Source organism: Meriones unguiculatus, chromosome 12, assembly GCF_030254825.1.
Source record: "Meriones unguiculatus strain TT.TT164.6M chromosome 12, Bangor_MerUng_6.1, whole genome shotgun sequence".
Taxonomy (NCBI): domain Eukaryota; kingdom Metazoa; phylum Chordata; class Mammalia; order Rodentia; family Muridae; genus Meriones; species Meriones unguiculatus.
Window position 1 is genome coordinate 17496969 of NC_083360.1, and position 27283 is coordinate 17524251.

A 27283-nucleotide genomic window follows, 5' to 3' on the forward strand; every position below is an offset into this window, starting at 1 on the left:
ACCAACAAAATGCCAGCCACACTCACTTTAGACCCCAGAGAAAGGGCCAGTCTCATTTTCAAATTCTCCTATCAGCTGATTTGAATGCTGTCTGAAAATCCAGTTAAATAATGTCTCTGTGCACTGGTCTATTTTCTTCAACCATGTTTCACTCAAATGGATTTGTCCACAAGAACTTTTACTTAATCAAAACATTAACATTCACTTCAGAATGCTCATTAACTCCTCTTAGAAGGGGTAGAAGTAGCTAAAATACATAAATCAAATGGAAAATCAACACAGAAATACTGACCTGGGTAATACATTAAGTCAGGCTTGGTACAGACTTGTTTCTTTTATTCATGTGTCGACTTGGTTTAGTATTGAAATTAAGAATGAGAACAAAAGATTATACATTAATGGAAGTAGCATGAAATAGAAAGAGACACAAAAGGAATATATGCAAAAATATATAAAGCCAACAATCAACGAGCACAGGCAAATAACATAATTAGCAGAGGAAATCAGTATGCATAATAGTTGGGTTAGTGGAATACGGTGTTCTCAAACTACCTTTAAAATTGTGTGTGTGTGTGTGTGTGTGTGTGTGTGTGTGTGTACATCTGAAACTAATGCTTTTCTGCACAGAGTTTACCAAATCATAATGAAAAAACAAACACATTTCTGGGGCAGTTTGATTCCCTAATAAAAACAATGCTCTCCTCATCTTCCAGTTTCTCTCAGCTGTCCTTGAAGCCAAACATATCACCTTTCTGCAGCTGTGGCTTTAAAGGATTGCTAGTTAGATAGACAGTTCAACATGTCTTTTCAATAACGACAAAGATATTGTTAAAGAGAAGAGAAATGCAGATGAAAATGAGATTCCTCTGAAGGAACACAGGATTTTGTATCTTCCTTCCTGTGTAAGGGCACTCACACTGCTCCTGGAGATATTAACACCTGTCTGTCTTAGATAGGTGTTACTGTCTCAGTGGTCATGAGACAGCAGCTTGTTTTCAGTGTTGGAAAGAAAGTTTGTCCATTCAATCAATAGCTCAAGATGGGAGAATCCTGATTTTCACAAACTTAAAACTTTATTTAAAATCTTATAATTCCTATGGCTATAGGTCTACACTCCTGGAATATTCTTAGAATGCACGTCTCTGATACTTCCTTATGCAATTCACCGTTAAAGTGCTTGCTGCATTGTTGAGATGCTGTACAGGATTATGCTTTTTTTCAGCATGTGAAATGCATACTTGGAATACATAAAAGTCTATAGCAGTAGGTATTGCAAGTGACCGTGGACTTAATGAATGTTACTAAAGCTGCTAGCACTTATGATGCTTTGCATCATTCAATTTCATAGAGTAGTAAGTGGCAGGACTTTGGTTCATAACTTCATATTAACAACTTAGCATTTCTTGGCATCTACTGAATTTAGATTATCTCACTGCTGCATACATATTCAATTTAGACGATAGGTTTAGTGTTTTAATATTCCTGGTTCATTTGTCCTTAAGTGTTTTTAGAACATCTGCTAGAGTCTCACACAATTTCTGTGTGAGACTAATAAGCAAATGCAGATTACAGGTAGAAAATATTTTTAACAATTAGAGACTACATTTTCAAAATATTTTTTCCTCTAATTGTGACAGAAATTCCTCATTTTTCCCTTTGAAGGTGGCTTGTGAGGAGCAAGATTACATTTTTCCTAAGTAAGATCTACCTATAAATATATCACAAATGAATAAAAAAACTGACGGGTATTTGTATTTTTCATACAAATTTACATTTCAAGGAGAGGAGAAGATGAATGTATAGAGATATATGATATCTTATATATTATGTATATAATCATAAAACAGCTCACTGTAAGTAGGCAAGAATCTATATGAAATTATATGTTTACATATACTTATAGTTGAGGCTAGAATATTGTTTTTCTTTAAGTTAATATTTCACATATTGATGATGACTTTATATACTTTATATGAGAGTGTGTGTGTGTGTGTGTGTGTGTGTGTGCGTGTGCATGTGTTGTTGTTTCTGTTCTGGGATTTTTAATATCAGACTGCACTTTTAGACCAAAGAACAATATTAAAATGATCCTCTTGAAAGATATTTTATATAGGATCAATTAAATGCATAGTCTGTTCCTTTTACATAAATATTTCTTAATTGTCTGAGAAAGCCCCAGATTGACTTCCAAAGTGGTTGTACTAGTTTACATTTCCACCAGCAATGGAAGAGGGTTCCCCTTTCTCCATATCTTCTCCAGCATGTGTTGTCACTTGAGTTTTTGATCTTAGCCATTCTGATGGGGATAAGGTGAAATCTCAGGGTTGTTTTGATTTGCAACTCTCTGACGGCTAAGGACGCTGAACATCACTTTCAGTGTTTCTCTGCCATTCTATATTCCTCTACAGAGAATTCTGTTTCCATTTTTTAATTGGATTGATTTATTGCTTTTTAACTTCTTTAGTTCTTTATATATTCTGGATATCAGCCCTCTATCAGATATAGGGTTGGTGAAGATCCTTACCCAGCCTGTAGGCTGTCGTTTTGTTCTGACAACAGTGTCTTTTGCTTTACAGAAGCTTTTCAGTTTCATGGGGTCCTATTTATTGATTGTTGCTCTTAGAGCCTGTGCTGTTGGCGTTCTGTTCAGGAAGCTGTCTCCTGTTTCCCACTTTTTCTTCTAACAGATTTAGAGGATCTGGTTTTATTTTGAGGTCATTGATCCACTTGGACTTTAGTTTTGTACAGGGTGATAAGTATGGATCTATTTTCATTTTTCTGCATGTAGACATCCAGTTGGACCACCACCATTTGTTGAAGATGTTGTCTTTTTTCCATTGAATGGTTTTGGCTTCTTTGTCAAAAATCAAGTATCCATAGGTGTGTGGGTTTATTTCTGGGTCTTCTATTTGGTTCCATTGATCCTCCTTTCTGTATCTATGCCAATACCAGGCAGTTTTTATTACTATCGCTCTGTAGTACAGCTTGAAATTGGGGATGGAGATACCTCCAGAAGATCTGTTGTTGTACAGGACCATTTTGGAGATTCTGGGTGTTTTGTTTTTCCATATGAAGCTGAGAATCTTTCTTTCAAGGTCTGTAAAGAATTGAGTTGGTATTTTGATGGGAATTGTGTTGAGTCTGTAGATTGCTTTTGGCAGGATGGCCATTTTCACAATGTTAATCTTACCAATCCATGAGCATGGGAGATCTTTGCATCTTCTGATATGTTCTTCAGTTTTTTTCTTCAGAGACTTAAAGTTGCTTTTTTTTTTTTTTTCAAACAGGTCTTTTACTTGCTTGGTTAGAGTCACCCCAAGGTACTTTATGTTATTAGTGGCTATTGTGAAGGGTGTTGTTTCCATGATTTCTTTCTCGGCCCTTTTGTCTTTGGTATACAGGAGGGCTTCTGATTTTTTTGAGTTTATTTTGTATCCTTCCACTTTGCTGAAAGTGTTTATCAGCTGAAGGAGTTCTCTGGTTGAATTTTTGGGGTCTCTCATGTAGACTATCATATCATCTGTGAATAGTGACACTTTGACCTCTTCCTTTCCAATTTGTATCCCCTTGATCTTCTTTAGTTGTCTTATTGCTCTGGCTAGGACTTCAAGTACTATGTTGAAGAGATATGAAGAAAGTGGGTAGCCTTGTTTTGTCCCTGATTTCAGTGGGATTGATTTGTGCTTTCTCAGACAGTTAGGAATAGTGCTTCCTCAAGATCCAGCTATACCACTCCTAGGCATATACCCAAAATTTTCTCAAGTACACAACAAGGACATTTGCTCAACCATATTTGTAGCAGCAAGAACCTGGAAACAACACAGATGTTCATCAACGGAGGAATGGATACGGAAATTGTGGTATTTTTACACAACGGAATGCTACTCAGCAATTAAAAATGAGGAAATCATAAAATTTGCAGGCAAATGGTGGGATCTAGAAAAGATAATTCTGAGTTAGGTATCCCAGAAGGAGAAAGACACACATGGTATATACTCACTCATATAGTCCTGTAAGATATGATAAACATAATGAAATGTATACACCTAAAGTAGATAAACAAGAAAGAGGACCCGGGTAAGATGATCAATCCTCACTTAGAAAGACGAATGGTATGTGCATTGGAGGTAGGAGAAAACAAGTAACAGGACAGGAGCCTACCGCAGAAGGTCCCTGGAAGACTCTACCTAGCAGTGTATCATAGCAGATACTAAGACTCATAAGCAAACCTTAGGCAGAGTGCAGGGAATCGTATGAAAGAAGGGGGCGTTTGTATGACGTGGAAAGGATAGGAGCTCCACAAGAACCAAATATTTCTGGGCACAGGGGTCTTTTCTGAGACTGACACTCCACCAAGTATCATGTATGGATATAACCTAGAATCTCTGCTTGAATAAAGCCCATAGTAGCTCAGTAACAATTGGTTTCCCATAGTAAGGGAAACAGGGACTATTTCTGACAGGAACTCAATGGCAGGATCTTTAACCTCCCCACCCCCAAGGAAGGAGCAGTCCTGCTAGACCACAGAGGAGGACTTTGCAGCCAGTCCTGAAGATACCTGATAAAACAGGGTCAGATGAAAGGGGAGGAGGTCCTCTCCAATCACTGGACTTGCAAAGGGGCAGGGAGGAGATGAGGGAGGGAGGGAGGGTTTGGGAAGGAATGAGGGATTAGGATACAGCTGGGATACAGAGTTAATAAAATGTAACTAATAAAAAAAATAAAAATAAATTAAAAAAAAAAAAGAAAAAAGATATTTCTTACCCAGTGTTAAAGAGTTCTTGAAATTGTGGAAGGCCCTAGCCATTGGTCTTTTTGAATTTATTTGTGTGTTTGTGTGTGGGGGGGGAGGGATCAGGATATTAATTGAAATGCATAATAGAAAATTTAAAGCAAACAAGTTGGCACTTGGGAGTTGCATGGACTTTTCCTTCTGAACCAAAACTATTCTGTGGATGGACCCAAGTTGTTCATTGCTACCAAACATCTCATGAAGCATGGAAGAACCTGGATATACAGCCAATGTGCCTTTTAAGAGCTAACAATTTAAAAGCTGTCCCCCCTGACACACACACACACACACACACACACACACACACACACACACACTCAGGTTAGAAAGACCCCAAACACGAAATTCTTCTCACCATAGTTTCCCACAGTAATCTGGCTACTGTGGTTTAGGAAGTCTGATTATTAATAGCATTACCTTAACTCTAAAAATCATATGGTAAGCCTATTAATAAGGCATTTTATTGGAAGTTTGGCTTTGGTGAACACAGGACGGTCTGGCTAAAAATGTGGCAGCTGTAGCAACTGTGAGTAAAAACTTTCCTGTGAGGTTCCTAGGCCAGCAACCTAAACAAGAAAAGGCTACATTAGGCAAAAGGAAACAGGCATGGGAAGGACAGGGCTGGCTGCTCCGTTTCTGGGCAGAGGACAAGAGCAAAGTGGCAAACTAAGTCATGAACGTTTTGAAGCTGAGGAAATGCAGACATATAACAGTAATTCAGCTTCAGCTTCGCTTAACGAAATCATTAGTAGAAGAGAAAAATATTTTAGAATGTGGAAAGATAGTTGGTTATGATGGCTCAGTGAGTAAAGTCACCTGCCACCAATTCAGTCTCTGTGACCCCCATGGTTAGAGAGATTGGCTCTCTGAAATTGTGCTCTGATGCTCATAAGGGTATATATGGCTAGTTCCTCTCCCTGCAGAGGCTCACACAAATAAAGTAACATAATAAAAAATAACTTATTACAGTTACTAAATAAAGTATTTTAAAATAGATCCTTACTTTGCAAATCTGGAAAGTATGTAAGCACAAATTAGATACCAGCTCTCTGTCCTTCCTTGTATTTTTGTTTTGCTTGTTTCTTTGATACTTTGCAGCCACACTGTATTTGTTGTTTATAGCAGGCTGGCCTTGAGGTCACTGCCATTCTCCTGCTTTTACCAAGGACAATCTCCATGTACTTTTGAAAACTCTTCCAGAAATATATCTAGTACAATGTTAAGGAAAGGTAATTTATGCATAGATGGAGGCTGTTGTCTTAATGATTGACAGGAAAGAAAAAAAAAAAAAAACACCTCTGCTCTCTAATAAATACTTTGGAGTGTGTGATACGAAAAATATTTCTATAACCTAAATCTAGATGTTTTGTCTAGAAGACTAACAGAAATTTCAATATGGGCAGAGGCTAACAGTTTGGGAGACAGGACACAGAATGAGAAAAGGACTCGATAACATGGCAGGATGTGCTGGTGGAGTCATGAACTCTACCATGGTTAAGAATAGTAAAGAACAATGAAAAACAGAAATGTTCTACATTAAATTATACATTCATTCCTCGGTGATATGTTTTTAGTTTACACCAACAATTATCCAACTATTATCTATTTATAATAATAACTTTAAGTTTGTGGAAACAAGGCAAATGTTTTGAAAGTGATTTGAAAGAAACAAACAGAGCTTTGCCATTCTCAAGATTTAAGATGGAAAGTGGATTTAGAGAAGGGCAGGAAGCAGATGAGGGAGGGAAGGTGGGATTGAGAAGGAATGAGGGAGGGGCTACAGCTGAGATATAAAGTGAATAAACTGTAATTAATATATAAAAATGAAAAAGAAAATTAAAATAAAACAATACAAAATAGACAATCAAGAAAAAAAAAGTAACAACAGTGACCATCCATGGATCCATAATCAAGGAAAGTGAGAGTAACCAGACAGTTGGTCTGGTCTGCACATGAGCAAGATTCCATTTACCATAAATGTGTTAGAGAATGGGTATTATCTCTATTCAAACTCCAGATAGCTCCTTAGTAGCTGTGATCTCATCGACAAGTTGTGTGATCTCTAAGCCTGTTTGCTCATCAGTAAAACTGGGATAATGTGAGCACCTACTGCATAGATTCCCGGGGAAGTTTCCAAAGATGGTACACAGGCACCCCGTTCTCTGCACATCAATCATCCAGAATGTTCTAGCAGCCAGCTCACAGAATTTGCACAAGCATATTGTTTTGGACTTGGCTTTTGTTTTGGTATTTACTTGATATTTAAAAAATGTTTTCTCATGTAAATGAATAGTTGAAAACAGTGTTCAATGACTGCCTAGTAGCTTGTGTTAGTAAACCACGTGGTTAATTCAACTCAGGTAAATGTTTTGAACCATTTATGTTTTCTCAGGTTTTATAAATGTGTGATGCTGGGAACTGAACTCAGTCCTGTGTGTATAATAAGAAAGCATTCCACCACTAGACAACAACCTCTACCCTCACCTTGTTATCTATCACACCAACAATAAGAAATGTCTGAATTTAAATTTGCTGGTACACTTATGATTATTTTATCAGAAAAATTATTATATGCCACTTGCCATGTCAAATAGAAACATTCTCAGATTCTTCATGCAAGTGCTTGGGACAAGAATAACAAATTGCCACATTTTGATTATGGCATCTGATACACAATAAGCTGAAGTAAATTATAAAAGAAAAAGATTACAAATCCTCTATTCTTAGGAAATATTGGTCATGGATGCCTCAGAGATCCCAAAATATTACAGGCTATGGATGAAACTATCGGTTGACCACCAGAATGAGATTGAAGGACCCCACCACTGAAGATACTTCAATATTGGTTTGAACGATACCGATAATTAAAGCAGGATCTGGCCTAGAAGTTTCTTCCCAGATGATTGGCTTTCACGGTGCTGGAAAATGTTATGTAGTTTCTGGGGAGTGAGGTGGAACTATCGGGGTCCTAACCAGCTTTAAATCCATGAACTGTAGTAGTGACCTTCCTGAGAAGATATGCCCATTGCATGAGTGGTGGCATGACCATCACTAGCTTAGAGGATGCTTTGTGATTGTACCTGTGGCCTACTCCACAGGTGGCAACTCCTGCCTGGTATTGTAGACCTGGACAAGACCCATGTCCAGAGAGGTCACTGGCCTTGGGGAGAATCCTGTTGCCACTGTCTTTCTGAAGGGATATGACGTGAAACTGCTTTTGTACATATTGTGGTCGCGTTCGTGGAGTAATGCTGCTCTCAGCTTCCAGCATGTCTTCTCTATGGAGAGGACAATTGTTAATACATAGTAATTCAACAGTTCAGAGTAAAAGGAATAAGCTACTTTTGAGTGTTTGGGACTAAACTGGACATCCAGATCACTGTCTCCTCTGAAAGACCCAGAGAAAATAGTAGAAGAGGTGTGAAAAGAATGTAAGAACTGGAGTATAGGTAGGAGTGGGGACTGCTGTGAAACTCTGTTTTCTGGACATTGCTATTTACTGTTTACACAAAAACTCCCCGAAGCTTTAAATGTGGGCCCACGTTTTTCCCAGTCTCCATTTCATTATGCTCAGGATTATGTTGGATATTGAACTCAGAAAATAAAATATCAAAATGTGAGGGAGTTTGTTTCAAAGAAGAGTTTCAATTGAAAAACGATGGGATGAGAAATGGTGATGGGGTGAAAATGCCCCAAAACTCAGGAGATGAGTGTATCAAATTTTTACATAAAATGAAATTTAAAATATTAGAAGCCTTCAAGTTTAAGTAGTCCTTAAAATGAACAAAATGAATGTATGAGGTATTCATTTTCTCTTTCATCTGTCTGTTTTGATATTTCCATCATAGCCAGAAAACAAGGTGGTTGTAGCAAATTTGAGTGTTTCCTGGACATCACCAGTGTCTCCTTTATATAGATAAGAAAGCCTATAGAGATATCTCTGGTCCTTCATTAGACTGAGCACACACCCATTTCCAAATATTCCCTACAAAGAAAGGATTATCATAATTGTTGTAGCTCCAGGGTAAGGGTAATCATCACTAAAAGTCATCTCTGTTTTCATTCACTGACTTTTTAAGAGAAACTTCAGTCAGTTTCATCCTCACATAAACTATGTATTCTTGTCAATTTTTATTTCTAATTTCATCTCATCAGAAAATAAATTTAAATACAGCATACATGTGCTTCTGTAAAAGTAATGCCAACAGGCGATTCAACTAATTGACAGAACGAGTGACTAACTGATGGGTCGGATGTTATCAGCGCCTTGGTTCAGCTGGGCTGTATTCTATAGGGTTGAACTTGTCTAACTGAAGAAGACCTGGACTATTTAAAATACAAAGGGGGCATTATGTGGAATGAAAGGGCCTTAAGCAATAACATTACCCAACAGCTAAATCATTATTTGGGGAGAATCTATAAATGGACTGTAAATTAAAACGTGAAAATGACTGTGGAGAGAAGTGAAATTTAAGCTCTCAATGGGATAATCCTTCAGCTGTAATGGACTCACACTGTTTTTCTTGGATTGTTTTGAGGCCCATTGTATTATCTGAAGGAAGCCCATTGAACAGTGATTGAGTGGGGCTGACCCAGAGCTACACTCACTTTGCACAAAAGCTCCTCTGCAGTAATGCTTGGCGAGGTTATACATTGAAGCCAATTGTGACCTGAAACAAAATGAAATCACTCACCCACTCCTTAAAGGGTTTAGTGTGACATGTTTTATTATAATATAATTTTGAGAAGTGTCACCTCTCCTGATGGCTAATTATTAACTTTCAAACGGATGCTGTGCAAATTGCAATCAAATATCTTTACTTTATTGAATGCATATGTTGTTAGGAAATATAATTCCACCTTAAAGGACTTCACAGTTTTACTGACACCCAGTTCCCTTTGTTCTGGTTTTAGTTTCCTCTCCTGCTGCTCTTGGCAAATTGAAAAACTCCTTTATTGAGCTCCATCCTTCCAAATTCCTTGATGTGCACCACTGCACAGAATAAACACTCAGGTGATTTCCAATCTTCTTTTGTTGCTGTTGTCATTCTTTCCTGTTTTAATTTTTACTTGAATGGCATGGAGGTGCTATGGCCAAGCAAGAGTGCTTAGCAAATGTACCCAAACATTGTATGCAAAGAGATTAGTTGATATTCACTTCTTTGTCCCAGTCTTCAACTAAGCAGACATCACATATGGCCCTAGATTTTACTTTCAGAATATCTAGAATCTTCGTGCCTGAATACATATGTATTTGAGTGTGTGTCTATGTACGTATGTGCATATATGTGTTTGAGTTTGTTGTACATTTATATACAAATTATACGTGATAGTATATTCATAAACAGTGTACATATGTACAGTGTCTGCAGTTATACATTTTTATAGTGACTCAGAGCAAATATCATAAAATTTTAAAGGCAATCCCAATTTTTTCAATTAAACTAGTGACATTCATTGACATTGACAAATATTTTAATTAGATATTGCAATTAATCCTTAATCCATAACATATTATACATTAAAATTTCTCCCTACTTAGGATAATAGTCAGTTTCCTTCTGATTGGTTCAACAGCCTATACATCAGAATTGAGGGACTACATATTCATGTTTAAAATGTAAGAAAAATAAAACTAAAATATTGAATTTGCTTAAGGTCAATACTACAGCAAAACAAACAAACAAAACAAAACAAAAACAAAAACAAAAAAACAAGGTCTGCGTGGGATATCTTTTTCTTTCAGATTTTATATCCAGAAACTTGTTACTTTCACTTAGTAACAAGAGATGGCTTGGTGATGGCTTGGTTTAGAGACAAATGTAGAAAATGACATTGTGAGGTGACTAGCTAGGAAGCTGTTGCAATAATTTAAGAGAGAGAGAGATGATGATGATAATGTAGACTAGAAAGCTGTGGGGATGATTCAGAGGATATTTCATGTGACAAAACTTGTCAATATTAGATGGAAAAAAGGGTTAAATATGAATATTAATTTTCTGGCTTCAGTTGTACAAGACTCCAGATATATGGCAAGATACCACTTTAAGAAGTACCTGAAATCAAGGAAGAAACAAATGCAAACCTAAGCACACATAGTCAGGAAAAGTAGGAAGGAAACATTGTTTGATACTGTATCAAAATTAAACATGTAATGGGCATTAATGCCCAACTAAAAGATAAGGAAGAGAAAGTCAACAGAGTTCATTGTCATTTAAGTTTTTGTGTGGACCTGAATCCAAGAAGAACATGCATGAGAAAGAGGTATGTGTGGATAGGCAGAGAGGAGGGAGGGAGGGAAAGAGAGATAGAAGAAGGGGTGGTAGAGGGTTATGAATATAAGATGGCAGGGCACACTGGAACATGTCTCTAATCAGAACATTTGAGTGGTGAAAGGATCAAGTGTTTGAGGATAATTTTGTGTATGTGGCAGATGTATCAACAGACTCAAGTTATATGGAGGCATATGTCTTAAAACAGAAACCCAAAGAATTTGCAAGACAACACCTTGTTTTTCATTTTTATTTATATTTTTAATAATTATAGTTTATTCACTTTGTATCCTACCTATAGCTTCCTCCCTCCTCCCTTCCCAATCTCATCCTCCTTCCTTCTTCTCCATCCATGCCTCTCCCCCAGTCCAGTGATAGGGGAGGTCTTCCCCCACTTCCTTCTGATGCTAGTCTATCAGGTCTCACCAGGAAAGGCTGCATTGTCTTCCTTTGTGGCCTGGTAAAGTTGTTCCCCCCTCAGGAGGTGATCAAAGAGCAGGCCAATCACTTTTACTCAAACATTCCGTTGGGAAATGAGTACAGAACCTCAATTCAGACCAGTAGGTAAAACACACTGGCTGGGGAACCTGACCCCGGGGTTTGATCCCAGGGATGCTCCTGAAATACAGTCACCTTCTTCAAGGAGCACACAACTTTTACTGTCCTGACTTAGATGTCCTAGACCATCTAAGTACACATGCCTAAGGCAGAAAAAGGGAGCCTCTTTCTACTTAGTCATTGTGATTTAGCAATCTAGAGCTGGGTAGACTGAAGGCTCTGATTTGTGTCAATGAAAGGGTATAAATCACTTAAACTTTGTTGCAATTTTTCTCTGTTTCAGAGACAGTTCCAGTAGAAAAGAAGATAGCAGTGAACACAGAAGACACAAAATCAATGCCTTTATTGAGCTCCACTGTATTCAGAGGAAAAAAAATCAGTAATTGTTATTAGTCATAAAATATATCACATGATGAGACATGAAGAAGTGGTATGGAGAGTGCTGAGGAGAGAGGGGTCTACTTTAATTAGATGATGAAGAAAATGATTAGTGATAAAGCAATGTTTAGGGAAGAATATTAGGTTAAGTGATGAAAGAGACTTTATTAATTAACTTTGCAATTAATCCTACAACAAAATATTTGAGGAAGAATACGATAGATAAAAGATTTAATTATCTCACAGTTTTCTGTCTTCAGTGTCCCAGGGAAGGCAATTCCATCACTGTGGCTTCCTTTAGAATGTTAAAGATAGTGAAACCTTATGCTAACCTATTACCATGGAAAAAAATCAGAATGAACTGTGCTCATCTTTAGCTAGAGAATACAGACTGAGCTACCATAATCCCCTTTGAGACTGTAACTCCATAAAACTTAAGGACTTCTCATTAGGCCCACATCTTATTGTTCCATAGAATCTTCCAATGATATATAATGCCAGTCTGAAAATCAAGGTTTTAACACAAATCTCTGGAGGACATGTAATATAAACCATAGGAAAATCAATACATGGGTTGAGAAGGGAAAATTTCAGAGACAACAGCCAACAAAGTGGCACTAAGCTAGGGGTACACAGTAACTCCATTCTGGAGGCAAAATAATGAAGACTGGCTATGAGATAGATGTGAGGAGTACCAGAAAGGACAGGAAGCAAGATGACTCCTACCTAGGACTTTGACAGGCACTCTCTGTAACTGAGGATAGGAGGGTTTCAGACAGGGTCAGCTTCAGTTGATCAGTTGCCTACAAATGGGCCATCTTAAGGTCTCACTGAAGTATGCTGGGTTAGAGGTAGGTCTACAAGTGGAGAGAAGAACCCACCTCAAAAAATATATTTGGAAATCCTCATCACATACTTGCATAGTTAATATTAGCAGCCTTAGAACTTTATATCCTCACAGAATAATCATTATATCCAGATAAGTACAAATGTAAAAATTAAACGTTGCCATGACAACTGTCTCAGAGAATCCAGCAAGGCCTGAAAGGCAGTTGCTAACAAACAATGCATCCAATGGGATTTTTTTTTCTCTATTGACACACTTTTACTTTATTTTTGAGATTATAATATAATTATGAAATTTCTCCAAATTTCTTTCTTCCCTCCAAAACATCCCACATACCCCTTCCTCCACATCCTCTTGAAATTCATGGTCTGTTTTTTTATTATATGTTATTGCATGCATATATGTATTTGTATGTAAATATATACACACACACAATGTAGTGTGTTGAGTCTGTGTAACGATATTTTTGTGGATGTTTTCAAGGCTGACTGTTTGGTACTGGCTGGACAATTGGTGGGCCCTTCCCTGAGAAAGGCAACCTCTCTCATTAACAGTTTTTCTCAGTTGCCTTTATTTTCTTTTTATGCGGTTGAAGCCTTGTGGGTTTTTCCTTGTCCATTTTGGTATGCTCATTGGTGTTGAGTGTGTTCGGCAGACATTTACACAGTCGTGCTGGTAAGATTTTTATGAGTGTAGCCTCTGACATTCCCAGGAGAGACAATCTCACATGGAACACTCCATCTTCTGGTTGTTCTAATCTCTCTGACTCCTCTTTCCTCAAGGTTTCTTAAGCCTCTGGAGTGGAAGGTTTTGTAGATGTATCTAATTACTGTTAGGCTCCACAGCTATGCATTTTGATTTGTTTTTATGGAAGCGAAGTTAAGCATAAGTCAAAGCAGCAGAAGTGTAGACAATGGCATAGACAATAGCGCATTAAAAGTCAACATCAAAACATGTATTGATTTTCCTATGGTTTATATTACATGTCCTCCAGAGATTTGTGTTAAAACCTTGATTTTCAGACTGGCATTATATATCATTGGAAGATTCTATGGAACAATAAGATGTGGGCCTAATGAGAAGTCCTTAAGTTTTATGGAGTTACAGTCTCAAAGGGGATTATGGTAGCTCAGTCTGTATTCTCTAGCTAAAGATGAGCACAGTTCATTCTGATTTTTTTCCATGGTAATAGGTTAGCATAAGGTTTTCCTGTTTACTCCTCCCCTGCCCCTTTTGCCCTGTTTTCTTTTGGAATACAGTTTGGGTACCCAGACATGCCTAATCTTATTATTTCTCCACTGACACTTTCTGCCATAATAACTTCATTTTTTTATAATTATTATTATCACTTCGTGTTACCTGATTTTGCCCAAGTGTTGAAATTGGACTGCTAAATGCTACAGTGGTTGGTACCTTAGATGGCAGAGTTTCTTGTTGACATTTAAACTTACAAGGACTTTACAGAGGTAGGCGCACACACGAGAGCGACCGTCATGCTAGTTAAGGGAACTGTTAGGCATCATGAATCTCACTTCTCTAGGCCTCACTTTTTCTGTATTCATGAAGGCCTTGGGTGATCAACACACTACAATTTGAAGAGGAGGGGTTTAGTGGGAAATTTTGAGGTGGCATGAGTGTAAATGAACTTTTCAGAGAATTCAGAGGAGAGTTCTGTAGTAGTTAACTTGTATAAATAACATCAATAAAGATGGTAAAGTTCCTAAGCTGAAGTCTGAGGACTAAATATTGGGGTTCTCACAGAATTCTAAGAATTATCAGATTATGGGTGGTTCTACTGCTTATACATATTTTGCTTTTGACTGTGGATGAAATGGGATTAGATAGGGCAACTTTCTGCCACTTTGATTCTCTGCAGTGATGAACAGTAACATGAACCACGGATCAAACAAATCTTTCTCTCTTTAATTACTTTGTCAAGCACCACGAAACTAAGATGGAAGTGTTTATGGGATATATTTTTATGGTATGCATTATAATAATGAAATATTTTCATATTTCATATCGTGAAATATTCAGCATTTCATATTGTGGCTTACTTAATGTGTAATCTTGTTCCTTAATGCTGTAGCATAGATCAACTCAGTAACTACCAATTTTATTCTGCATATTGTATTTATGCTTTCAATTTGTTGCATTAAGTTTATATCACAGGAAAGAAGGAAATGTGAGTATGAAATTAATACTTTATATTTATATATGAAAAGTGCATAACAAACACATATATATAAACTTAATGGGTACTCTATTACATACCTTAAATATTTGTCTTTTTATTTTCTTCATTTTGTTTTACATTCATGTCTCAGGGAGGTCTTGAACTCATAAGCCTTCTACTCCAATTTTTCACTTTTGGGATTATATAAACCTTTAAAATGTTATTATACTCTTTCAAGTGGTTTAAAATTAGAGAAGAATAAACAATTGGTCTAATTAACCTTGTGAGGTCTGACCTTACATGAGTCTCAACTGTATGTTTTGTTTTCTATTCTCAAAAGAGAAAACTGTATCAACTAGAAAGCCAAATGCATATCAAGGGTGCAACCAATTATAAGCCTCAATAAACTATATAATAAATTTTAGGTAAAAAGTTTTAACACTAAAACTTTTGGCCCATTCATCATTTACTTAAAGCTTCAAACCCAATCTAAACCTTGTGAGTGAATGGTAATACAATTCCTTTGTTTGGCGCTTAAATGTACAATGGAGAGTCTGGCGGAAAGTAGCACAAAGCATTTTTTTCCTTTTCTTTTTTTAAATTTTTTATTAATTACACTTTATTCACTTTGTATCCCCCCATAAGCCCCTCCCTCCTCCCCTCCCAGTCCCCCCTCCCCCCCTTTCTGCATGCATGTCCCTCCCCAAGTCCACTGATAGGGGAGGTCTTCCTCTCCTTTTTTCTGATCTTAGTCTATCAGTTCTCATCAAAAGTGGCTGCATTAACACAAAGCATTTTTTCATAACTAAAGGAAACAGACAAAATGGATTGAGAAAGAAGCAAGATTTTTAAATGGACAAGGACACTCGAATCTTAAACAGCTGAAGAGGATGTCCTGCTCGCATTGTGCCTAATCCAACTATAGGAAAGGGACCCTGCGTGTTGTTGAAATTCAGTGAAAACATGCTTTTTAAATATTCTAGTAATGAATGTAGCAGAAAAGTCCCATAATGCCGGGTGATAACATCATTACCAGAGAAGACCTGAAATGACTATTTCATGCAATGCCACTAATAATCCTGGCAAAACGTATTGTGTTTGTTTAATGTGTCACCCTGTTCCTTAATGTTGTAGCATAGGTCAGCTCAGTAACTACCAGTATTGTTCTGCATATCACATTTATGCTTTGAAATTTGCTTCATTAGGTTCATATCAAGAAAGGAAGGGAATGCAGTTTCAAAGCCAGCCTGACTGTGAAAAGTATAGTATTTCACTTTTGGAAGGTTGACTTTGTAGTCACTGCAAATATTTTCACAGATGAGCTTTTTAAATCTCATAGATGAACTTTTTCATGAACCATGTCCTAGAGATAACGGCAAACTAAAAACACCCTCTCACAAGCTTTGGTAAGATCTGTATAAAACAGCTGTTGTGTCATTTTCCCAGGCATAAAAGACAGTGAGTCTCCTCACGGCAAGAGTGTCTTCCATGAGTTGCTGCTAGAAATGGGTGGGAAACTCTTCTCTCTCGCCCCTCTGCTTTCTGCCTGCCTCATATCTCTACCCAAATCACTTGTTTTACCTAAAAAACCTTCCTTTGCCACTAGATACCATCATCACTGACCTGTGAGGAGGATGATAGTATATTTCATAATGTTTTCATATTCTTTATGAATAATTTATCCCTTGTTTCCATTAACAAAATGAGACTGACCCCACTATCTTGCCAGTTCTCCTTCTGGAAGTATTTAACTAATAGATATCTAATAATACTATTAGATTGTATGTATTCCTTAAATAATACCATTTCTATTAATTTATGATAACTACAGATATTTTATATACTCAATAAAACACATAGTGGGATCTTATAGGTATATGTATTACCATTCTTAATCTCTTTTCAATTCAAATTCTAGTTCCTTAAGTCACTTACAGTAGTTGAGAAACTCTTCAACAATTGTGAAATATTCATTTTTAGCCAAACTCTACCTAATCTATTTACACTACCAAGACTTTTGTGATGTTTATGTTGGCAATGGCTAATCCTACTTCTATAGTTCTCATTTCTTTAAGAGGCAGTGAACTGTTAAACCCTCTGATACCACAACATAGCAGTCTTTAGAACTTGAGCATACACAGAAAAGAACAAGATGGGTTTTAAGTAAAAATATATTTGATTTGAAGCCCTAAATATTACTGTGTGGATATAATAGGTTGTAGACTGTGAAAGAAAAATACACAGGAAAGGAAAATATGCTTTGGTGGTTTTAAAGGCCTGGTCTTGTGATGACTTCAAATCTTGTAAATTGCAGAACTGGTAATGAATTCTAAAGATGTTGGAAATGTAATTGAAAAGATATAATTAGTGGATGATGGTAGCTCAAAAGAGGAAAATATTAAGTTATCCTCTAAATTGGACAGTACACAGATTCCTGGGAGGAAAGAAACTAGAAGAGTTGGTCCAGACACTAACAGCGGACATATCGCTGGGGAGCAGGTGTTGAGGGAGGATGAGGAACCTTCAGCAGTTTGGTTCAGTGTGAGGGGTCTGTTAGAGTGAAAGGGGAAGTGTCATGTAAACCTTATTTAGAATTTGTCTACGAGGAGACGAGAGGGAGAACAGAGACTCCAGGAGTGTGTGAATAATGATCAGAATGGCCAAGCACAGAGCTCTGTGTCTTGCCATAAAGCATAGGAAAAAAAAAGGCAAAAAGGGCATGACAGAGATTGTTTAGGAAATGATAGGCAAGCAAGCACAAGAAAACCTGCAGGAGAGAGATTCTGGCAAAATCATGCATATAAACATTCAGTTTCAGAGAAAAAAACTAGAGTGTTGTTAGGACTCATATGGCAGCTTCCAGGTGAATATGTGTTAAAGATTTCTCTACTTTATTATTTTCCTGAAAAGTTCGGTGAACTTATGAAGTGTTGGGAGTGGTGAATTCAGATGTAGACAGTGTTGTCTGTTGAAAGGACAATGTGTTTCTGATTATTGTGATAACTAACAAATCAGCTTGCTGATCTAAACTTGACTCCGAGCTTTGGTTTCAAGTTCTTAAATAGATGGAAAATTGTAATTGTGAAGAAAATGACTCCATGGAAAAATAGTTTCATTAATAACAAGCTAGTGTGGATTCTGAGGAATTTCTCATCATATTAAATAAAACATGTCAAATGTGTTCAAAACCATGGGCCATGGAGAAACAACGATCTAGTAAGATCTTGCCAAAAGGGGCTCATCCAGTCAGTGTAAGTAGGAGGACCACGCCAGGATTGGATGATTAATGTGGAAAACTTCATCCACATCCTACCCAATGGAGTGGAACCTGGGACTAATCTGTGGTTACAGTGTCTTGAGTTGAAGGGTTTGGACTTACTATTGTCAACAGAGGATCAAGTTAGCAGTGACGAAATGAGACTATTCATCTCAGTAAAAGAAGTAGGAAGACAGGGTTTTCTCATCCAAGTGGGCAAGGATCAGAACTAAATGGGTTGATAACTAATTAACAGACAGCTTGATCTGTAATGAAAAAAGGTACATTTAGAATAATGAAAACCAAGGTCCAAATTCCCAAGGCAGTTAGGTTAAAGTTAGGGCTACTTGATTATTCCATTTTATCTCTTAGCAACTCTAATTTTCTTACTTCTAAAATTTGCATAATGTTTCCTAACTTGGCACTTTGGTCTCAGGATTAATAGACTGCACATAAGAGGCCTAGAGTATTGTCCATGGTATCAGGTGCTCAAATATACCATTACTTTCCAAAAGAAAGCCAGGGTGAGAGATATGTAAAGACAGGAACACGAGTTTGAGATGTTTCAAGCTGTTAAGTTTAAACACACATATGCTTCTAGATTTATAAACAATATTATTTGACAATAAAGTATGATTAGTATATATAAAGTATATATAGCTATATATATTACATCTTAAATTATTAATAATTTGCATAGATGTTTCTCTGATTCGAATTAACATACACAGAGAGAGGGAAAGACAGAGAGACAGAGACCCATAGACACAGAGGAAGGTGAGAGAGAAAGGGAGGAAGAGAGAGGGAAGGAGAAGGAAAGAGGGAAGAAAAGTAAGAAAGGAGGAATAGAGAGAGAAGGAGGGATGGAGAAAGAGGATAACAACAACAAAGCAATAAGACTTTTTTTTTTTTAGAAAATATATGTATTAGCTTTTGCTATGTGCAGTTAGCAAGCCTTTTCTAGAATTGTTAGCAAAGTGGAAATATTTTTTTTTCTAACAGAGTAATGGAGAACACAAGTTACCATGAAAATCAAAAGGCTGAAAAGCTTACTATCAGCCCTTTTAAATTTTCCTACAGAAAGTGGGAGAACCAAGGAATTGCTGTGATAGTATACTATAGTTAGTTACTACCTGTCGTGAAATGTGCCTACTTAATTATTTAAAAACTGTGAAGAAATATGTAAGAGAAGAAATACAATTGCAGGGGAATAAATAATTAATTTAATTCTCCTATGATTGTTCAGCCAGGATATGGGAATAGCTAAGAAAGCACACATCTTTACTGACAGCAATAAAAAAGTTGAACAGAATTTCCATCGACATTATCTGAATTTGATTTTCATCAAATGTCAAAATCACACCACCTCTTTAAGATGCAATACTGTGAGATTCAAAAACAAATCTTTCGCTCTCTTTTTCTTTTGGACAATATGGTTTAAAAATATCCAGAATGCTTTCTTAAGTTACAATGTTATTTTGTCTGGACAATAAATATCACCAATAAAAGTATGTTTTGCTTTGATCATGCTGAATGCAGACACTATATCGCAAATGTTCCCTGGGATCACTGCAATGTTGATTTGAAAGTATCTCAAGATAATTATAATTTTCTTTTTTAATTAATTTATTAATTTATTACAATGTATTCACTTTATAGCCCAGCTGCAGCCCCCTCCATTCTAGTCTCCTCCTAATCTCACCCTCCATCCTCTTCTCCCCCTGTGTCCCTCTCCTAGTTCTCTCATAGGGGAGGACTTTCTCCCCTTCTTTTGACCCTAGCCTATCAGGTCTTATCAAGGCTAGCTGCATCATCTTACTCTGTGGCTTAACAAGGCTGCACCCACCAGGGGAAGGTGATCAAAGGGCTGACCATTGAGTTCATGTCAGAGACAGCCCTTATACCCCTTAATAAAAAAAGTTTCATTTTGAGAGTTGAGAGACAAAGGGCAAAATGATAGCTCTATTAGAAGAGAAAAAACTTAATCTGGGAGGGAGGCACTGATTGAACTTCAATATTTATACATGTATAAGTAAATCAATAATTATAAAGGAGGGCATGAAGTTGAGATGGAGATTTGGTGAGCCTTTGTAGGAGTTAGGAAAATAGAGTGAGGAGAGGCTGTAATCAAAACACAATGAGTACATGTATTAGTTAGGGTTACTGTAGCTGTGATGAAACACCACAACCGAAGAGCAAGTTAGTGAGAAAATGGCTTTTCTGGCTTACACTTCTCTATTGATACTCATCATGGAGAATTCAGGACAGGAACATCAGCAGGGCAGGGACCTGGAGGCAGGAGCTGATACAGATGCCATGGAGGGGTGCTGCTTACTGGCTTGCTCCTCACAGCTTGCTCAGCCTGCTTTCCCATAGAACCCAGGACAAGCAGCCTAGGGCTGGGACCACCTACAATGGGCTGGGTCTTCCCCCATTGATCGCTAATTGAGAAAATGCCTTACACATGTATCTCATGGAGGCATTTCCTGAAGTGAGGTTCCTTCTTCTCTGATGACTCTAGCATGTGTCAAGTTGACACAGAACCAGCCAGTAAAAAACTTATAAAAATTTCAAGAAATAAATAAAAACTTAAATTTAAAACACAAATATACCACAATCAGTGGACTTGGAAAGGGGCGGGGAGGAGATGAGGGAGGAAGGGTGGGATTGGGAGGGAACGAAGGAGGGGGCTACAGCTGGGACACAAAGTAAATAACCTGTGATTAATATAAAAAATAAAAATTATAAAAAACCGGAAATATATTTTAAAGAAATTGGAATATTCAAAGGAAATTCTGCTTGGCTATGTTCAAAGATGCTTGTAGACATTTAACAGATGAACCATCACTAACCTGAATATCAGTCTTACTCTGGATGTGAAAACTTGTAAGAGGGGACCTGAGAGAATTAAATTGAAAAGTACTGGGATGATGTAATAGCCAAATGTGTTGCTATATCTGTAATATTTCAATCACGCTATGGGCTGACTAAATGAATATAACATTTTTTAGCTCTCATATAGTAAAGCAAACAAGAGTGCTGAGTACCTACCATCAAGCATGTAGTGAATCTGACATGAAATCCTTGTTCTTTGTACTTTAGAATGATGCTGGTTTTCCTCTTCATTGGAATACAAAAGTATCCACTTACTGGTCTTGGATTCTGGCTGGCAAGAGTACCGTACCACAGGTTCAGAACATCGAACAAAACCACACATGTGTGAAACATCAAATATATCATGCAGTGCAAAAACCTCAAGTCTACGTGCTAATATAAAACTGGCCTGAAATTAGAAATTCCTATCGGGGCTTTACAGAGACAAATGTGAAGGCATTTCTTGAGAACATCTCTGAAAACAAATGTAGGGAGATGGGAAAGCAAGAAACCCATGAGAGCAAAACCTCAACTGAACAAAATGTAATTGACAAGATAATAATGGACTCAAAGAAAGCCTAGCTGGAGATTGTCATCTGATTCTAAACGGGAGAGATCCTGCCTATACAAGAAACAAGCGTACAGTTGGAATGAAATTTTATTTTCTTTCATTTATTTATTTAAACTCTTCATAGCTTGAACCCAACTCTCTCTTTCCTCTCCTCAGAATCCTACCTTTATGACCCCCTTTCCTCATTCCCCTCCTTGTTCTCAGAGAAGGGGAAGCCCCCAATGCACCCTGGCAAGCATGTTTTTTATTTTAATTTTTATTTTTTATGTTAATTACAGTTTATATGCTTTGTATCCCAGCTGTAACCCCCTCCTTCATTCTCTCCCAACCCCACCCTCTCTTCCCTCATCTCCTCCCTGCCTGTCTACAAGTCCGTTGATAGGGGAGGTCCTCCTCCCCTTCCATATGACCCTAGCCTATCATATCTCATCAGGATTGACTGCATTGTCTTCCTCTGAGGCCAGGCAAGGTTTGACTCCCCAGGTAGCCTGGTAAGACTCCTCCCGCCTCAAGGGGAGTATATTTGAATTACTAAAAAAATATAGTGATAAGTCATATGCCTAAAGAAACACTTTTTATTGTTTATGTTCATTATTATTATTAATTATAATTTATTCATTTTGTATCCCGGCTGTGGCCCCCTCCCTCATCTCCTCCCAATCACACCCTCCATCCCTCTTCTCCCCTCATACCCTTCCCCTAGTCCACTGATAGGGAAGGACCTCCTCCCCTTCTATCTGACCCTAGCCTATCAGGTCTCATCAGAACTGTTTGCATAGTCTTTCTCTGTGGCCAGGCAAGGCTGTACTCCCCAGGGGGAGGTGATCAGAGAGCCTGTCACTGAGTTCATGCCAGAGACAGACTAGGGAGGAACACTCTTTTTTAAAAAAGATTTTTTTAAAAGAAGAAAGTACAGGTTTATTAAGTAAATATGATCATAGATAGAGTTCTAAATTTATAAAAGTACCTTATAGATCCTGAAAATAATGGCCATTTATTAAAGATAAAATTCATGATCATATTCTAGCATGTGTATGCCTTTTATAAGAAGGCATACATATACATATATATGTATGTGTGTATATATGTAAATATATATATGGCTGCACAAATTCACAATATTGAGTATGACCAGCAATTAGTTCTATTCTGTGCATATATGAAAACTTTAACCTAATCATATTTCTGAAAGGGAAATGTACCTTAAAGTAGATGGTGTCTTAGCAGTGAGTCGTATTTATGGATATAGCATTTTTCCTGCTTAGCTGTAATTAAGTCCATGAACTCTGTTATTAGCAACACTATTTCCTGCTTGAAGAAATCCTGTGTTTTACATTATAAATTCAACAGCTGCAGTATTAACAACCAAGTTAGATGAATATATGGAACATAGGATTGAAATAAAGAGCTACTGTGATGTACAGCTGATGTTGAGAGACCAAAAGATAAGCAGCGATTGTTATGTAGAGTAGGCGCAGTATAGCGGTAAGTTCCCTGAGGGGATAGCTACCTCCGCTGCATTCTTTCCCGCCTTCCGGTTCCAGGTGGGTACGTGACCCTGCTCACAATCTGCCTTCCCGCCTTCCCTGTTCTGGGTACGTGACTTAACTACGGCTTTGTTCAAACCACCCAATCAGAGCCCTGTAACTGCTTCTCGCTTCTGTAACCGCGCCTCCTGCTCCCGAGCCCTATAAAAACCCGTCACCCTAACCGAGAGGCGCGCAAGTCCTCCGATAGGCTTGGTCGCCCCGGGTACCCGTGTATCAAAATAAACCTCTTGCGGCTTGCATCCGAAGGCTGGTCTCGCTGTTCCTTGGGAAGCGGGGTCTCCCCGTCTAGATAGGCTCCAGGGAGTCTTTCATTTGGAGGTCCCACCGAGATCTGAGACCCCCGCCCAGGGACCGGGAGGTAAGATCTGCCGGCTTTTTGTTCTGTGAGTCTTGTGTATCGTTGTGTTAAACTGTCTTTGTGTGAGTTCGTTTCCAGGGGGTTCGAGTCCCCCTGTGGTCTGGACTTGGCCAGGTCATCTGTATCAGACGGAAACTAGAAGGAGCCGACGGGCTCGTACTTCTATTCCGTGCCTCCTGGGAGACGTCTCAGGAGTGCCTGGTAGGGGAATCATTTGCTTCCCCGTCTGAAAGGTAACCCTTCTTGGGTTCCCTCCTGTCTGGAAACACGAGCCGAGTGGGACTCTTTGGGGCGACGCCCCTGAGAGAAGGCTACGTGCTTCATCTGGGAGACGGAGGAACCGGACCTCCGACAAGGTCTCCATCTGAATGTTTGTGTTCGCTTTGGCACCGATCTCGTACCGCGCGGTTTGTGTTGTCTTCTGTCTGCCTGATTTTTGTCATAAGTGTAGTGAGTGTTGTTTTTCTGTCTACCTTTTGTTCTCTGTTCTGAAAGGCCTCACGAAATTTGTTTAAAATGTGTGCCTATGCGCCTTATTAGATCCATAAGCGCATATTGTATAGGCTGCCACGTGGTCTAAAGTGTCTCAGTGTCTCGCCGCCATCTTGACTTCACCATGTGATTTTATAATGTAACCGCCATCTTGGTATGGGTAAAAAAAGAAAAAGAAAAACCTTGGTCAAATCTCATTTCCTTCTAGGTTAAAAGGATAGCTTATTTTAAATTGGTATTGGTTTTAAAAATTAAATTGCTTGCACTGGTAAATTCTGGTTTTAAAATCTGGTTTTAATTTTAAAGATTATGTTTATGCCTTGTGACTTCTACAAAAGGGGTACTTTGTTTTAATATTGCAAAAACGGGTTTTAAAAAATTGTTTAAAGTTTATCAGACATTTGGGTATGACTATGACTGAGAAAATTGCAGTTTTTGAAATGTATCTTATGGAGAGCTGTTTGTTTGATAAGCTGCTTTGTTTATAAAAACATGTTTACACCCTGTTCTTTATCTTGAGACAAAGAAAAGGGGAAGTTTCACCAAGTTCCTTAAAGCTTGTTCTAAGTTCCTTAGAGTTTGGTTGTTACCTTTATGTTATCAGATGCAGGAAAGTTATTAAAAAAAAATTTTGGCAGTTTCAGAACTCCTCTTTATAGTAATGTAACTTGCTTTTGCTTTGCCTATAAAAAGCAAATCGTACGTAGACTCTGGGCTTCAGCAGGATCATGTCAGAATGGAAAGGATTTTAGTGAGAGTTTTTATGTCGTCTGAAAAGCAAGAAAGAGAGCGAGAGCAAAAAAGTAAGCATGTCTGGTTAAGCCAGAAAAGAAAAGCTAGAAATCTGAATGTATATAGCATGTCGCAGAAGGTTAGTGGATGTGTTATAAAAAGCCAGAGAGTTAATATGATTTAAAGAAAAACTGTATTTTAAAATGTTATACTTCATTTAAAAGGCTGGTGATTCCTCATTACAAAATGTTTTTTTATGCTCTTTTAAGGAAAAAATTCTAGCTGATAGGTTTGGTATGGCTAAAATAATTACAGTTTAAAATTGTTCTGTTATGCAGTTGGTTCTAAAGCTTGTTTGATTACTGGGAACTTTTAGTTGTGGGGGATTATGGAAGCTCCGAAGTGTTTGCTGTATCATCAGCACCTAATGGCCATGTTTGGTATTGTCAGTCACAGCCTGTGCTAATGCTAGCACGTGACCAGCCGCCATGATGGTTCAGCAATGGAGAGCTCGTAAAGCTGTAGTTTGGCTGCCATATTTGTTTGAGACTTCCAGCTGAGTTCAGTTACACGTGGCCAGCCGCCATGATGGTTCAGCAATAGAGAACGCGTGAAGCTGTAGTTTGGCTGCCATGTTTGTTTAGGGATTCCAGCTCAGTTCGGTTACACGTGGCCAGCCGCCATGCTGGTCCGGAGATATGTTTAGTCATTAGTGCTAAATGCAAAGCTTTTTAATGTTCAATTTTAATGCAAGTGGTAGGAGCAGCAAGATTAGCTAGCCTCTCTATAAACTGTATCCGATTAAAAGGTTTGCTTTGATTTTAGTTCAGAAAGAACAGATTTAAAGTCATGCTAAATACTGCAGTTGAGCCTTACCTAGTCTCTTGTCTATTTGTCTTAAAATATATACTTCTAGGACATGCATCTCGAAAATATGCTAGAATGAGAGATCATAGCATTCTGTTTTATAGGACACAGTTTAGAGCAGATGATAAAAACAGAGCAACTCGGATATGCTGGCCCTCAAGCTTGTCAGAAATCTGAATTGGGCATTTTAACATGTGTAAGCTTATTGTGACAGGAAGTCCCGCAATCCTGGCAGTAGGTCCCCCAAGGTCTCCGAGAAGATTTGGGCACAACGACAGATGAATGCTACTCTGGATTGTGGTATGCTAACCACTGGGCAATATTGCCTCAACTGGCCCACTGCTAAGGCCCAGCCAAAACTGTGGACACCTGGAGTCAATGTTTCACGTTGCTAAGGGCGAGGTGAGGCCATTCTCTCGTTTCTTTCTCCACAGAAACAGTCTCTCATCTTATGTGCCTGGCAGAACTGCGTCTGTTCAGGATGCTGAAACACAGGAGCCAGGGACACTGCCTAGGTAATGGGCTAACTAGTCATCCCTGTCATTTTGATTGGCACATGGATTGGAATTTATTTAGCTTATAATTTATCCTTCTCAGGTCTCTGAACACCTTGACGGCTATGCTAAGCTTACGGTAGCTTTGCAGCTAGAGAAAAGACAATTAGATCAACTGTTAGCTCATTGATCAGCTCATTAGCTAGAACCACAGAGTACTAGATACCTTATTTAGAAAAAAAGACAGGTTTGCCTTGCTCACAGGACTCATGTCTTAAGATAAATAAGTGGAGCTTATGTAGGGTCTGAGAATATAGGAGTTTAGGTTGTAAAAATCTGGAGTGTTATTATTTAGTTTAAAAAATGTTTCAGGGTTGATAAATACAAAAGATTGGAGAGTCTAAGTAGTTTTTTTAGGTATATAATTATAAATTATAAAGAGATAAAAATATTTTAAAGCAGATTAAAAATGGGAAATATTTTAAATTTCTCCCCCCTTTGCTACTGTTGTGCTTTTAAAAGTTCAGAGTGTTGACATTGATCAATAGAGTTCTGATAAGTTGATGGAGCAATAACTGCTTATTATTCAGTCACCAGGTTAAGATTTTAATTTCCTTTGTTGGCTTCTAAAGATAGACTAAAGGTGCTTCTCGTTATTTTAAAAACATCTGTTTAATGTGTGTATCTGACCCAAAAGTCATAGCTTTTAGTATGGTATTCTTAATATCTGCCATTTCTGGGGTAGATTTTGACACAGAAATATCCTAAACCTATTCCTTCTAGTTGCTTTGTTAAGGAAAGTCCAAGCATCCAGGGTTTAGCACTAAAAGCCAGTAATGTATTTCTGCCTAACTTTCCAGTGTAAACATAAAGTAAAAGTGAAAACTAAAAGTATATGCTGAGTGTATAAAAATGGCCAAGCTTCATTCGTGACTAATTACAAACAGCTATGCCCACAGAGAAAAAAAAAATGTTACTGTGGACACACTTAGGTTGTGTATAAAGGTTATAAAACAAACAGCTAACTGATACTCATTCAGTGGGATGCAGTTTTACCTGTTCCTCT